Source organism: Centrocercus urophasianus, unplaced genomic scaffold (assembly GCF_019232065.1).
Source record: "Centrocercus urophasianus isolate 14NV4802_14NV808 unplaced genomic scaffold, USGS_Curo_1.0 seq_11, whole genome shotgun sequence".
NCBI classification, from domain to species: Eukaryota; Metazoa; Chordata; class Aves; order Galliformes; family Phasianidae; genus Centrocercus; species Centrocercus urophasianus.
In genome coordinates, this window is record NW_024884253.1 from 32,521,473 (window position 1) to 32,537,339 (window position 15,867).

At 45.5% G+C, this 15,867-nt stretch overlaps 1 protein-coding gene across 4 annotated transcripts in view; it reads right to left on the reverse strand.

Moving 5' to 3' along the window:
- Positions 1–791, reverse strand: part of LOC122171932 (serine/threonine-protein kinase Sgk3) — a 55,498-nt gene extending 54,707 nt beyond the window's left edge. For 3 of the 4 annotated variants that reach the window (XM_042839840.1, XM_042839839.1, XM_042839842.1), the window contains exon 1: positions 719–791. The gene's annotated coding sequence lies outside the window, so the exon portion shown is untranslated. The remainder of the gene's footprint in view (positions 1–718) is intronic. The other variant, XM_042839845.1, reaches the window with a different exon arrangement.
- Positions 792–15,867: the final 15,076 nt, after the last annotated feature.

A 15,867-nucleotide genomic window follows, 5' to 3' on the forward strand; every position in this document is an offset into this window, starting at 1 on the left:
CCAGCTCAGTGCGCAGGGCCCCATCCAGCCTGGCCCTGAGTGCCTCCAGGGATGGGGCAGCACAGCTTCACTGGGCAGCTGTGCCAGCGACTCACTCCTCAAGGAATGTTTAATGCTCTTTTAAGACAGCAGTACTGATTTTAACAGATAAATTTGAAAGACACTTAAACAGAAGGGCTGTCAGCACCTACTTTGAGTGCCCAATCCACACTGAAACACTATTTCAGCACTCAGAGCACACACTGAAGAGGCTGCAGCGCTCAGCGGAGCGGAACACGCAGCCAGGTAACTGGGTTTGGCAGCCTCTGCCCCCTCCCCAAATCCTCCCTCACCTCCATCCCGCAATCGCTCTCGCGGAGTTAAAGCAGTGGAGCTGCAGGCCACGATGTCAACCGTGGCCGGGACCAGCATACACGGGGCTCCCTGCCGAGCCCGGCCAGCGCGGGAGGCGCAACGCGGAGCACGGCGCAGAACGTGCAGGAACACCGCCCGCTGCGGGCACTGCCGTTGGGGCAGCGCGCTGCCTCCCGCCCGCCAATATCAGCTCCGCGCTTCGGGGCTCGGCTCGCTTCCTCCCCGCTGACTTCGCAAGCGCCGCAAAGGCAGAAGCGCAGATCTCTCTTATCCCCGGGCTGCACCAAACGCCCGCGCCGAAGGAAGGACGAGCGGCGGATCTCCCCGCGCCGCCGGCCGTGCTCCCCGCCCAGCCCGTACCTACCTCCGCCCGCTCGGCTCGCTCTTTCCCGCCTCGACGCGCCACCGGCGGAGCGGCCCCACGGCCACGCGCGGCCGCCCCCGTTTGGGGCGGGCGGTGCCGCTGCCGCCCCGCCACGCCGCGAGGTCAGATCGGGACGCGCGGCTCAGCGGCCCCTGGCGGCCGCGGCCTGAGGGAGCGGCGGGGCGGCCCTCTCCGCAGGCGCCGCCCGGAAGCGCCGCGGTCTCAGGAGGCGTCGGCAGGTGGACGGTGCCCTTCGGTGGTCTTTGGCAGCCCTTGCGACGCAAACCGTTGTGCGATTCTGTTACACCGAGCCCGAATGGCCCGGCCTGCCTCTCTCAGCAGGAAGCGTTTGAAGTATCTCCTCCACAGCCTCCTGGCGACGTTTTTCTTTTTTATTTCCTTCGGTAGTCGCTCTCCGTGCTCATTTCTCACGGCAGGATGTGGTAAGCTTAGGGCTGCCTGTTTGCCTGAAGCAACGCCGGTTGCTTCTACTCAGGGTGCCGTTGGTGTGCTTCCTGCCGCGCTTTCCGCCCCGCGCATTTCCACAGGATGCCCCCCAGAATGTCCCGCCCTGCCCAGGCAGCTGCAGGTAGCTGTGCTGAGATGTGGCAGTGGGCTCCAGGCGTTCGCTGCGAGGGGGCAGGAAGAAAACAGGCTGTAGTTTGTGAAAACTGGGCAGAGAGCCGTCTGATGCTCTGCTGGGGTTAATCTGATGTTACAGCTACGTAGGTCACTCCAAAAGTAATGCCTTCTATTTATTTCCATCGAGATGACAATAGGTACAGAATCACAGAGTTGCAGGGGTTGGAAGGGACCTCAGGAGATCACTGAGTCCAACCCCCCTGCTAAACTGGGTACCCTACAATGGGTCATACAGGTAAGCGTCCAGAGGAGATACAAAGAGCACTATAACAATATTTGATAGAGCAAATTCTCAGCTATAATGTGGTGCTCGTAAAAATCTACACCAGTGAGGTGACACACTGCCACTGTCACCACTGCTGAAATACCACCCACTGCCACACTGTGCTCCCATCCACTCTTTGGACTCCATAAACATTCAGCAAGCATGTCAATGGGTGCCATTTTTTTTTTTTTGCATGAAAGAATTCAGTCTGACCCTTTGCTTCATATGCACTTCCATGGCAGATATTGTTTTGTCACGCTGCCCTTCTGTTGCCATCTGTGACATGGCAACAACATGTAATGGAGTATCTGTGGAAAAGTTCAGCCTTACTGCCATACCACCAGCATCTGCCTCTGATTTTGTTGGCCAACATAAAATAGCACTCACTGCTTTTAGAGCAACCCTCATATCTTACAATAACCATCACCTTACAGTATATTCTGGAAAGTCTCTTCCTTCCCCTCTACCAGGTGAGCAAAGGAATAAGGCAAAAATATGCAGCCAAACAACATACATGTGATGAAACAGCAGAACCAAGGTTCCAAGCTGGTATGATTTCATGCAAGCTTCCTTTTGCTCTCTTAGTTTAAGAATTTTTCTGACATGTTTTTTAGGAATGCTGCTTTAGCCCATCATCCTGCCTAGTCCTGTGATACAGCTATAATTTACTTCTGATCTTTGTTCTTTAGCCTACCACCACTTGCTGGAATCATAACCTCAAGCTGATTCAACAATTCCTGTTGGGTTGAACATTTCTCTTTCTGACTGATAGCTTCTTTAAAACTGTGTGATGATCCAAAGTATCACAAACATGAAAAGCTGCCAGATTATTTAGTTCCTTTTTCATAGAAAGCTGAAGTACATATAATCTTGGTTGTAACCTTCTGCTTCTGGTAAGTCTTGTGTATATGCAGCAGCACCTCCACGTGAGTGTCCTTTGGGTGTCCTTGATCCATCTTCCACGTTTGCAGTATGGACCCATCTTCCACTTCTAATTGTTTATAGTGCAGCTGTATACAAAACTTTTTTCAGTATTGTTTCAAAGAGGCAAATCCTTGGGCAGCCTAGGAAGAATTTCCCAGCACAGACCACTGCCTGCAGCTGTGGCCTTGGCCATGCCATGACACTGCTCTGGACATGTATGAATTCACTCTCATTTCTGAGCTGCAGTTCTCTGCATTGCTTCCCTGCACAGCCCCAACACGAGGCCCAGCTGCCAGTGAGAAAGTTAGCTGCTTCCCCTCACTATGAGCAATTTTCATGTAAAGCAAAATCCTCTTAAAAGAACAAATACAACAATTACTTGCCTTTAGAGTCAGTGTTTTTCTCATTGTAATTGAGCTGTAAGAACTGTGTGTTTTCCTTTTGCTCTGGTATTCCCCTGTGAGGACATAAGTACACACTCAAGGTTCCTAATTCCACTCCATCTGTAATAGGAAGCACTGAGACTCAAAAACCTTTAAAGGATGAGGCTCAGTCCTTGCTGCTGCCGCAGCTGTTCTGTCCTCTGTTTGCTCTGTCATTTGTTTTCTTGCACAAATCCTTGCAGACGGGTTGCTTTGTTTAACTACACACAGGTCAATGTCTGAACAGCTCACCTAGAAGCACCAGCCAGACTGAAAGAGAAAACAAGGAAAAGTCAGGTGATGATGACATGCTGCTTTAATGCAGAACAACATCAGCAGTCTGGTACATAGACTGAGGACAGACCCTTTGTATTTGTAGAGATGATGTGTTCTCCACCTATCTATGAGGTACCAAACCACCAAGATGGGGAAAATATCCCTTGTGAGGTCACCATCGCTACTGCCTGCTTTCTGTCCCTGGTTTCATTCTTTGTCACCTCATCTATTTGCATATCACCACCTTTCTTCCCTCTGCTCCTCTTTCCCCATAGCAACTCTGCCTCCATACATCCTACTTCACTCCTACACCAAGAAGCTGTGCAGCAGTGCAGGCTGAACTTTAGAAGAAAACCCTGCAAAGACAAAAGAGTTGTTAGCTGGTGTAGACTTGCAGTGAACTTTCTAGCAAAAGCTGGGAGAAAAACAGACAGAAACCATGGACAAATGGAATAAAAGAAAATAAGGTTTTACATTAGGGAGCAGAAAGCAAGTTACAAGAGGTGAACTTCCTCCATCAAGGACTGTCTGTTCAGTAGACCAGATGATACACATTGGGGCTGTTTTGATCCCCCTTAACCACACACAAGCAAGATTATGCTGAGTACATCAAGGAATTAAATCAGCAATTACATTTCATAAGAAAAGCTCACTGTGACATGGCATTTGCTTGCACTAAAGCTCGGCTCGGTTCACAATGAGGTTCCTGTCTCAGGCTCACAAATTCCCTTTTTTTTTTTTTCAGAGCTGTGCACCTGAAGGAATGGTAAAATTTGTCTTCAGGCAGCTAGCTAATCATTAATATTTCTTATGACGTTGGCATTTTACAAACTAAAGATACTGAACTTGCTTTCCTTAGGAAAGGTAAACATGGGCATTTTAATGTGCATATTGCATAAGATGGAGCATTTAGACACTTTATTGAACTCCCAGAACCTTATTGATGGATCTCACCTTGGGATCCTTGTCTAACTCCACTGTGTTTTCAAGAGAAAATCCTTTCCAAAGACCACCATCAGACTCTCATGCCAACATCCAAAGCAGCACATGTAGAGAAGAGCAGATGTTGCCTTTCTCATGGCCACTGCTCTAATCTGGTTAAATTTTGCAGAATTTGAATCTCCCACAGGGGGATATTGAGGTGGGCTTCTCAGTCTCCCAAGTGTAGAAACAGACATATTTCCGAGTCTTGGTTGTTGTTAAATAGCGGTCATTAGCAGCCTAACCCTGAGACATGGTGAATACCAATGAGTTAAGAGGATGAAGGTACTGCCAGGCTTAAGGCATTTCAGTTGTGCAAGCACCTAGCATAGTACCTAGCCAGAAGCAGCTCTCAGTGCAGTAGGTACAGTTTGTTTCCTGAAATGGCAAGTTGTAAGCCATTAAGCATGGGATCTATAGCCTAGACAGTCATTTACTCTTCCTCCTTCCAAAAAGTTGGAGTCAAACTTGTTATTCTTTTATCATATTCCCCTATGCAGCTGCTGAGGCATATTGTGCTGCTGTTAGACATATGAGTGTGTTCTTTGTTAAGTTCTGGGTTAGTTAGATCAGAGTTTCCACTGCTCTGCACTTTTTATTACTGGACAAACTGTAAAGTTCACGCATTCACACCACAAGCCTGTTTAATTTTTGCATACGAAGTAGAACCCTTTGTTTGCATTCAGAATTCCCCGTGCTTTGAGCTATTTGGCACATGAAACACATTGGCTATAGGATGTAACTTTCAACCCCCACAAGCAGAATTAACTACAGTAATGGAAATCTTTCTATTCTTTAAACTTGTAGTAAAAATACTTTAAAATAATAAAATATTTTGTATTTTTTTCTGTTAAGATTTAATCTCCATTCACATTTATAAAATATCATAAGAAGCAAAAGTAGACTTAAGGCCTTACTTAGGGCATCTAACTTACCGTCTCCTTAATTATTGCATGCTGTAGTGATTAAAATGAAGATATGTAAGTTAAAATTGAGTTAATTTACCAAAGTTACAACTTAAGAAATCATCTCACTTAGGAAACAAATTTATTTAATAAAGCAGAGCTTTTGCTGTTGTTCTTCTCCCTGTTCATTTTCTGTGGTTGTCGTTTTGGGGAACAAGAAAGTCCCTGTGTCAGATGTTTCCCATGACTTACCTGGAAGTACCAAGGATGAGGCAATATTCTTTCCAGAAATACATCTCAAAACACATCACAAGTTATTGGAGGTGATGTTCTTAAGATTGGAATTAGTGTATAAAAGTCTTTAAAAGTAGAGAATAAGAGTTTTGAGTTGGCAAGTGTAGAAGACTATACGGAATCAAAGTGCAGGTAATTAATAGATTTTATATGCAAAAAATCTTCTTGGTGTGCACATAAAGCAGAAGAGCTGTTGCTTAATACTCATTCTTCATCAACACAAACAGTCTTGTTCAGCTCCAGCAGGAAGAACAGAGTGGGTACCCAGAGTTCTGACTGTGTTGTGCATGGATGTGTCCTGGACAAAGCGTATTTCAAACACCATCAGCTGCCCAGATCTGAGGTAGTGGCTTTGCTGGTGGGAACCACTGGGAGTTTAGGAGGAATCTTTCTGCACACATGCTGGGAGACAGCTGCTATTGGACGTGCTTGGAGTCTTACAAAGTGACCGAGGCACAATATTAAGGGTAGGGATTAAGTCAACTTAAAAGTAATGTTAAGCCAATGTTAAAAATACCATTCTGTACTTCAGATTATTATCAGAGAGTATCTGTTTCTAAAGGGTTATTTGGGGAAACTGTCCATGGGCTCTCTTATGTCAAGACTTGAAAGGCAGGGTTTGGGGCACACTGACATATCCTCTATTTGCTTCTCCATCTTACTTGGACAGCTGCAGTAAAAATGCCTGCAAAAAGGAGAGGGGATGGCAGGGGTTCACAACAAGCTGCTTTGGCTGTGTTCCTGTACCAGAGTGCCCACTTGCATCTCCTTCATTCACTCCTACCCCATTGCTTCTCTGTGTGTGAGACTGGGACTTGATACTTTCCATCATGCTTTTCCTTCATGGATATTAACGCACCAGAGAGCCAGGGGAGAGCTTTAAGGGCTGAATGTGGAATAACACTCTTGGGATGGGTAGCTGGCTTCAATCCAAATATTCTTTGATCTGCAAGTTGTTACAAAACCAGCTGAAACTCTCAGCTCTGCTGACCCACATACAAGATATGCTCTCAGCTGCTTTTTCTCAGATTCTCAACTTTTTCAACCAGTTCCTGCTAGTTCACATGCTTCTTGAAATGAGGCACCAACGCACACTGCTCTTGCTGCAAGTGCCTCTGTGTTATGTTATCTCACCTGCAACACTTTTGTATTAATTCCTCAAAAGACTTTGTTTTTCTGTAACGATATGACAGGACTGACTCACGATCAGTGCATGATTCACTGCATACTCTGATTCTTTCTGTAAAATGGTTCTGTTAAATGTATTCTCTTACCTCGTGATTGTAGGACTAAAGCACTGTATCTGCTGATTTCTAAACTTGCTTATTTCACAGCTTGTCAAGTTCATTATGAACTACAAATTTCTCCCTCAAAGTGCCTGCAGCAGCTTAGGATGTCCCCAAGTTTAATAAATATAACCTTGCACGTAGCTGATGAGCTGACTGAGGACAGATGCCTGCATAACCTCATTTTGTAGGCTTTTGCAGTTTGGTGCTGACCAGCTGCTCCACATGGTTACATAAGCGTGCTCTAACTGCAGCTTTCCGAGCCAGGACAGCAGCGTCCGATCTGTGTGTTGTTCGCTAGCTTGATTATGTGAGAGGGTGCCGGAACTCGTGAATGTCCAGATAAAACAGCTATCACTTCTTTTCATGTATGTGAACCATACATGAAAATGTATGAGCCAAATTTAGACAGAAGTAATTCCTTATAGGATGTCTTACTTCTGTATCAACGGTGTATCTCCCAAACTTTCTACCTTTTAGCCAGCTTTCTCCCATTGCACTCATTTACCAGAAGGTATCTTTTAATGTGTGTAACGAATTTGGTGGTAATGAAGGACCTTAGCACGATTTTATTTGAAATCCTCCCCTTAAAATTACAGCTACCAAGCCTTCCTTACTCAGCTATCTATGGCAGTCAGATCACAGTGAGACCTTTGCTTTGCTTTCTCTTCACTCCTGCTTTGTTGCTTTTGTTTGAGCAGATTCCTGTTGGGTTCTGGACCTCAGGGCAGGCACTCATGTTCCCAGAGTGCAATATTCTTCAAGAAGTAACAGTATCAGTGTGTGCCTTGCGCACTACTCTACCCCATCTGCTGTGTGAATGAGCCCAAGTGTGAAACCAAAGCTTCACTTGTGGTGTGTCTTGCTCATTGGCTCAGTTGTCTGCAATCATCTGGGATGTTCAGCACTCAGATTCTCTGTTTTTCTTTATTGGAGTAGTCTGATAAAAGGCAACAGGGTGACACTGCAGTTGTACCCTAATGCATCATCTGCTCAGCGGCACTTCTGGCATCAGAGGGCTCCTTAGTGAGCTGCTGCTGACACCTACTGCCAGAACCAGCCCAGCAAAGCAACGCAGGAGAGTTTCGGCCCTGTCCCACTTGGTTAATAGCCTGTGGTTTTGGCTTCAGGCTGTCAGCTTTGTGCTTAAAGGCATAAATACCATCCATGATTTTATGGAAATAATAATAATACAGATTACAAATCACAAAATCTTTGGGACCAAATTGTATTTTGTTTCTATTTTTCTGGTAGAATTAGAGAAGGAAAAGAATTAATTGAAAATCACTACACATTTGTTCCTCCATGATGCAAGCAAATGATTTTATTGCCTGGAGTAGATCAATTCTCCATCCTGATGGCTGATGATGGGGTCCATCTAAGTCATTGTGGGAAAAGAATTGTAACCCAGGAGTTGTCTGACAGGGCTTTAAGCTAGATTTCAAGTGGGAAATGAGTGCTATCAAGCCTGCTTATGGCAAGGTGTGGGATAACACAGCCAAGCTGGAGAGACTAGGTGATAGCCAGCTTCCAGCTCTTCAAGGAGTTAGTCAAAAAAAATGCCTGGGAATCTGTCCTCAAGGACAAGGGAGCGGAGCAGAGCTGGCAGACCTTTCCTTAGTGCACAAGAAATCGTCATCCTCCGGTGCAGGAAGTCAGGAAAGAAAAGCAAGAGACTGGCATGGCTGGACAGGACCTGCTGGTCAAACTGGAGAGCAAGAAGAAAAGGCGGTAGAAATATAGGAGTACAGGGATGCTGCTGAGCTGTGTAGGAATGGAGTCAGGTAAGCCAAGGCTCAACTGGAACTGGACATGGCATGGGGTGCAAAGAAGGCTTCTACATGTACATCAATCAGAAGAGTAAAGTCCAGAAAGGTGCACCCCTCCTAGTGAGCAATACAGACAGGCTGGTGGCAATGGACAGAGAAGGCTGAGGTATTCGACAATTTTTTTGCCCCAGTCTTCACTAGTGACTGCTCTACACATCAAGCAGACAGTTTGGAAGGTGGGAGCTGGGGGAGCATTGCCCCTCCTGATGTAAGGGAAGATCAGGTTCATGACTGCCTGAGGAAACAGAACATCCATAAGTCTATGGGTCCTGATGAGATGTATCCCAGAGTCCTGAAGTAATTGGCTGACACAGTCATCCAGCTGCCCTCAATGATATTTGAGAAGTCACAGCGGTCAGGTGAAGTTCCTGGTGACTGCAGAAAAGGCGGTGCAGAACTCACAAACCTCTTGAGGTTCAGTAAATCCAAGTGCAAGGTAATGCACCTGGGTTGTGGTAACCCAAAGTATCAGTACAGGGTAGGGGAGATAAGGATGGAGCACAGCCCTGCTGAATAGGGCTTGGGTGTACTGGTGGGTGGCAAGCTGGACATGAGCCAACAATGTGCCTTCACAGCCCAGAAAACCCATTACATCCTGGGCTGCATCCAAAGAAGTGTGGCCAGCAGATTGAGGAAGGTAATTATGCCCCTCTGCTCTGTGCTGGTGAGGCTTCACCTGGAGTACTGCATCCAGATGTGGAGTCCTCAGTACAGGAGAGACATGGACCTGTTGGAGCACATCCAGAGGAGGGTCACAAAAATGATCCAAGGGGTGGAACACCTCTCCTGTGTGCACAGGCTGAGAGAGCTGGGGCTGCTTGGCCTAGAGAAAAGAAGGCTCTGGAGATTTGATAGCAACCTTTCAGTATTTAAAGGGTGCTATAAGAAGGAAGGAGACAAAATCTTTAGCAGAGTCTGTGGTGACAGGACAAGGGGGAAAGGTTTCCAGCAGAAAAAGAAGGGAGATTTAGACTGTATATAAGGAAGAAGTTTTTTACAATGAGGGTGGTGAGGCACTGGAACAGGTTGCCCAGAAAGCATCATGGAATCATACAATGGCTTGGGTTGAAAGGGACCCCAAGGATCATCAAGTTCCAAGCCCCTGCCATGGAAAGGGCCACCAACCTCCATTAGATGAAGGCATTAGATCAAGTTGACCAGGGCCCCATCCAATCTGGTCTTGAACACCTCCAGGGACAGAGCACCCACAGCATCTCTGGGCAGTCTTTTCCAGCACCTCACCATTCTCTGTGTGAAGAAATTCCCCCTAACATCCAAAGGTGGTGGACGCTCTGTCCTTGGTGACATTCAAGGTCAGGCTGGGTGGGGATCTGAACAACCTGGTGTAGCTGTAGGTGTCCCTGTTCACTGCAAGGGAGTTGGACTAGATGGTCTTTAAAAATCCCTTCTAACTCAAAAGACTCTATGATTCTGTGAATACTTCCCAAAGGCCAAAGGGCTGTTATTTTTTAATAGGCAATGCATCTTCATTCTTACTGAGAATGGCCTTACATCAGATTCAAGCAAATTTTAACCTCAAAGCAATTCCTACTCAGTAGTACGGTTATATTTCTTTGTTTTTGCAAACTTCCTTTTTCAAGAACTTTAGGCATGTAAAATGGATTAAGAATCTTTTTAGATGCCTATTTTTATCTATCATACAGCTTTTATTGCCAGCTATTGCTGCTAGTGGTAAGGGTGTCTATATTCGTGAACTGCTAAAGCTAAGTGCAATAAACCAGTCCAAAGGGTACCTCTAGTTTATATTTCAGCTGTAATAACATGTAGATTAAAATCCTCAGGAGAAATCTGGGGACACAGTGGTTTCGATTCTATGTTTCCACCCAGCTCATTCCCTCCCATCATTCTATTATTGAGTACAAGGTTCTCTTGTGTGTCTTCAAATCTGAAAAATACAAGCTCTCTGTCTCTCGAATACTTCAAAATTTAAGCACAATCACGAGTCAGCATCAGTGCCCTGTGTGCTCTGTAAGAAGCATTTCTTGTCGGTGCCATTAATTTACATCCTCGGCTTGAGAATTCATCTGTACTGGATATGGCTGCTTGTTCATCTCTTCTAAACTGAGCAGTTGCAGAGAATTTCACTAAGGAGCAGGCACGTGATCAGGACACAGAAGATTGAAGTAAACCTTTAACTGAGTCAGTGACTGCATGCTCTGTGAACATACAAATCAATACGGCAGTGAGTGCGTTAGTTGCTCAACCTATTTTATTGTGAGGCATTTATCTCTTAGTATAATGGGATTGCACCATTATAACTAATACTCTAATACTGCCAATTTGTATTTGACAGAGCGCTATGGAAAGCAGATAAATATTCACAGTAAGTGCCATTGAGATTTCTGTGTAATCAGGTTACACATCTAAGCTAATAACACTTACATTCTCCTCTTTTTTAATGGCTGGCTGCCGTAAAGATGGATTCCTATTGATGGTTGCAGGACACTGCCAGTTCTGATGAATCAATTTTGTTAATAGTCTCCTTTAATGCTAGCAATGAGTCTCAAAGAGATAATTCAGGATAAAAAATGCAGAGCCCTAATTTTGAGAAGGAGTTTGCGTGTGAAATCAATTAAATTGGCTTGCAAGATGGGGCCTAGGAACCAGATTTTGATCCAAGAAGCAAAATAAAAACCTAAGTTAAAAAAAAAAAGAAAAGCAAATGAGCAAAACAGACCAGCTATTGAGCAGCCTGTCTTGCATGCAGAGGTTGTTCTTGCTCTGAACGGAAAGGAAAGGAAGGAGGCAGCTGGAGCCTTGCTCCAACTGGGCCAGGCTGTACCTGCACAAATACCAGCAATTTTGTCTTTGCATCAGCAAAGTCTTTAAAGGGTAATTTGGGTAGCTGTAATTAGCAGTAGAATTAGAATGTCTGTCTCATACTTCCTTTTGGCATGTTGTTTTCATGCTTGTATTTTGCTAACACATACCTACCTCATTTTGAGCAGCCTAGACTTGGCTTTGTATACAGGAATGCCATGGTGTTCACAAGGTGCACCTACCAGTGCAGGAAGGCCAGAACGTGTTGCAGTGGCAGCAGCTCAAGTCGTGTCCAAGTAGAAGCACAGAAGAGTTTGTCAGTTTGGAAGCCATCAGGAGGTGTAGAAGAGGGATCTGGAGGATGTTGTGTTGGATGAATCCAGGTCAGACGTTACCAACCCAGTCCCACACAAAAAGTCAGATGCTGTTTCTAAACATCATCAGCTTGCCACTGATTACCCCAAACCTTGATGAAGACTGACCTGAAGCTGCTCATTGGTGATTCCTATCCTTCTGGAGTGCTGTGCTTGGCTGCACCTTGCAGACAAAGACGTGGGCCTGCGCTGTGGCACACTTCTGGCAGGCTGCAGTGAACTTGGCTGCTTATGCTCTGGCTGTTGGTGTTAACCTGCCACAAGCAATTGCAGCAAAGTACAAGTAGTCCAGGCTTGGGATGTAGAATTGGCTTAAGGAGAGTTTTTAAAGATAAAAATTAGGGGTTTTGGGTTGCTCCATGTGGTGAGGCACCACCAGACTGTTAGCTGTTCTCTATCCATAACACAGGGTATGGAGAGCACTCAGTTTTGTACACAGTTGTGGCTGATGGCTGATGACAATTTTCACTTCTTGACAAAACAGAGCATCTTCTATTTCATCATCATCCTCAACACATCGCCCAAAACTTTTATTTATATTCAGCTAGAAACCCCTTCACAGGACACTTTGGCCATTGCTCTTCTAAAGAAAAAGCAATGAAACAGAAACAAGAAACAAGTCCCTCTGGGAAGTAACTGCTTCCCTCTAGGGATAAGACCTTCCTGAGGGAGTAGGATGAGGAAGAGAGAGAACAGCTTGGATGAAGATCATACTTAACATTTAGAAATTACATTCTCAACCTGAAGTGGTTGCCTGGATATTGTCGCTGGCAGTGCATCATCTGCAGAGTACCATGGGTTCAGACAAATCCTGTTGTTGAAGTAATCACTCTTCTGAGCCACTGTAAACAGATACAACTTTGTGACAATGGTGATCACCAAACATATGAAAGTAATCCTCCTCCACCTGACTGTGATGCTGCTGTTCACTTTGCCTGTGAAAACACTGTGGTTGTTGCTGTGATCTCTGACAGGACTCAGTGCTACACTTCCAAAGGATATCTAATGTGACAGACACTGTATTTCATGAGTTCTCCTCTAAAACTGCTCAAAGGTTTGGTTACTTGCATTATATGTATTCAGTTGTATAAAACAAAACTTCCCTATCCTGTTTGCCAAATACAGCATGCACAGATCATAAACAAATTTGTATTTAATCTCCATAAATCGTTAGCTTGCCAAACCATTGTGATTACTATCAAAGATTCTGTGATGAAAATTTATAGCTGCAGAAATCAGCTGGGCAATCAATCTTGATGAAGTCAGTGCATTGCTAGAATAATTACAGACAGCATTAATCTAAAACACATTAGATAGGATCAGTCACCATAAAACCTGGATTCTTCTATTGAATAATATTTGTCTGCAAAGTTCATGCAGGGAGGAAGAAAGAGAAACACTTTTGACTTTACAGTTATAATTTTTCAAGCACTTTCATAAAAACATCTGATTAGAGAAGTAAACATCAAAACTTCTGTCAGTTTTGACAATAAAAGCTAATTATTCCACTGGATTGCTACCTATTATTTAATAGCAAATACTAGTAAGCAATGACGAAGTGTCTACTTGCCATTTGTGAAGAAATGGATTGCTCCAGAGGCTGCTGATGTTATGGAAAAGCTCTTAGACATTCCCTCAAAACGTGGGCTGGGTCACAACAGGACTGTCACTTTCTGACACCTGCTGGATGATCTTCACTCTCCATGGCTCCCATACAGCTTCACAGTGGACAGAAGCTTCCCTATTTGCATCTGCATTCCTGTATCTCACGAAGGGAAGGCTATGGAGTGAGTGAGCACAGACTGCTGATGCATTCCCAGGCACAAGGCACATGGCAGGATTATGCAGCTTGCGATGCTGCTACCCTACTGTCATGCACATAAATAAGAGTTAGTAGCAAGAAAGAATGAAAATCTGTCTCATAAATTTTACCATCTCTTCAAGCCTGCCACAGATTTTGAAAGATCAGAAAACAGATTATACTGTGGAATATATATCTTTCCACCCAAATATATATTTCCTATGCTTGACAAATTATTGTAACTGAGAAGGAATGAACATGCTCAGCTCCACCAACTTGGCTGGAAGGTGGAAGTGCTCAGTCTGTCACAGGGCCAGGCCTGGAGACATCTTTTATCTTAAAGCCTGTGACAAAGCACACAAACAGAATATTTCTGTATGCATTAATCATCTACTTGTAATTTAAATGTCTGTTGCATAAATTACTTTTAATGGACTAATAAAAGCGAAACCCACTGTTTGCACTGGGAAGTGCAAGCAAAATACATTTTTATTATTTCTATGCTGTCTAATTTTAAAACAGAATAACCAAGCCCCTGGGATGCTCATCAGTTGTTCGATTTGTAGCACTGAGGTAACAGAGGAGGAAAGCAGGAGGAAAGAAACCCTAATCATTCTTGTCCTTTTATTTGTGCAGTTGGGTAGCTTTGGTACTTGGCAATGCTGCCAAGTATGGCAAACTTAGCAAGGTGCTGTCTTGTCTTCCAGAATGTCCACTTTCGTTTTCCTTTATTAAAAGATAAATCCCTTTCAGGAATGGTTATGAGAGAACTTAAAAGCCCAAAGTAACCCCTCTTGAGATCACTACATGGATGTGCTGCCAGCTGCAGTAATTAGGCTGGAAATTCTGAGCACTTTTTCCTCTGACTTTTGTCAGAAACTTTAAATAGAATAAAATAGCTCAGTTGGAAGGGATCTACAAAGAGTGAAACAGCCTGACCATTTCAGAGCTAACCAGAAGTTAAAGCATATTATTAAGGGCATTGTTCAAATGTCTCTTCAACACTGACAAGCATGGGGTGTCAACACCTCTCTAGGAATCCTGTTCCACTGTTTGACCACCCTCAGTAAAGAAATGATTCCTAACACCCGGTTTGACATTCTTCTGGCACAGCTCTGTGCATTCCCACACTGCCATCAGTTCCCAGAAGCAGAGCCCAGCATCTCCCTCTGCTTCTCCCTTGAGGGAGCAGAGAGCAGTGAGGCCTTCTCTGCTCCAGCTTGCGCAACACAGTGCCATCAGTCTCCCCTCACAGGACATGCTTTCAGCACTGTTAGTTGCTTTGTTGCCCTCCTCTGGATGCTTTCAAGGACATCTTCGTTGTACTGGAGAAACCAGAACTGCGTGCAGTATTCCAGGTCAGGCCACACCGATGCTAAATAAAGCAGAACAGTCACCTCTTTCGGCCGGCTGGCTATCCTGTGCTTAATGGACCCCAAAATGTGGTTTTCTCTCACAGCTGCCAGATCATGCTGCTGGTTCACACTGAGCAGCTGTCACCAACACCCCAGGTCCCTTTCTGCTTTCTTGCCAGTTGTCTCCCAGCCTGTGCACTGCCATTTCAGATGGCTACTGCAGATAAGGGCTACACCAGTCATGCTCCCTCATTATCAGCAAGGTGACATCAGCAGTAGGGATCACTGGTGCTAATGCCTCACCCTGAGGCCTCCCATGTATTGCCTGTGTGCTATCAGCAGCCAGCAGCTGAGCCACACCTCTGCTGTGTCCTCTGCTCACCCCTGGGGCAGAGCATGGCCTAGTTGTGGGGACAGCAAGCCCCACTGGGGTGAGGGAGCCCCAGCAGCTCCAGAGCAAAAAGTGTGATGAGTGCCTCCCCATCAGGCCTGGCTCTGCTGCCTCATGCAACCCAGGTGCAAGGCAGTGTCTCCCTGCCATTGTTTCACAGGATTTGGCTGAGGGGACAGGCAGCTCCAGAGATGCTTTTTGGAAACCTCCTCAGCTGGAAAGCCCCTGGGACTCACCCCCTACACTGGGTTTACGTGGCAAGATTTTGGTCATGGTGGGGCTGCATGGGTAGCCTCTGTGAGCAGAGCCCAGCACTGCCCCACATCAGACCACAGCCACCTCCAGCTGCTCCAGAAGGCACCTGCCACTGCCAGAGCTGAGCCATGAGAGACGTTGGGTGTGCTCTGGGAGAGCAGATTTAAGGAAGGGAAACACTGTTGGGCAACAGCAGATGGGAGAAATTGGGAGAGAAACAGCCCTGCAGCCATCAAGGTCAGTGCAGGAGGGCAGGAGATGGTCCAGGCATATAACAGAAGTTCCCTGCAGACCAGGAGAAGCCCACAGTGGAGAAGGCTGCCCCCCTGCAGCCCACGGACACGCAGAGCAGCGCTCCACTGCAAGCC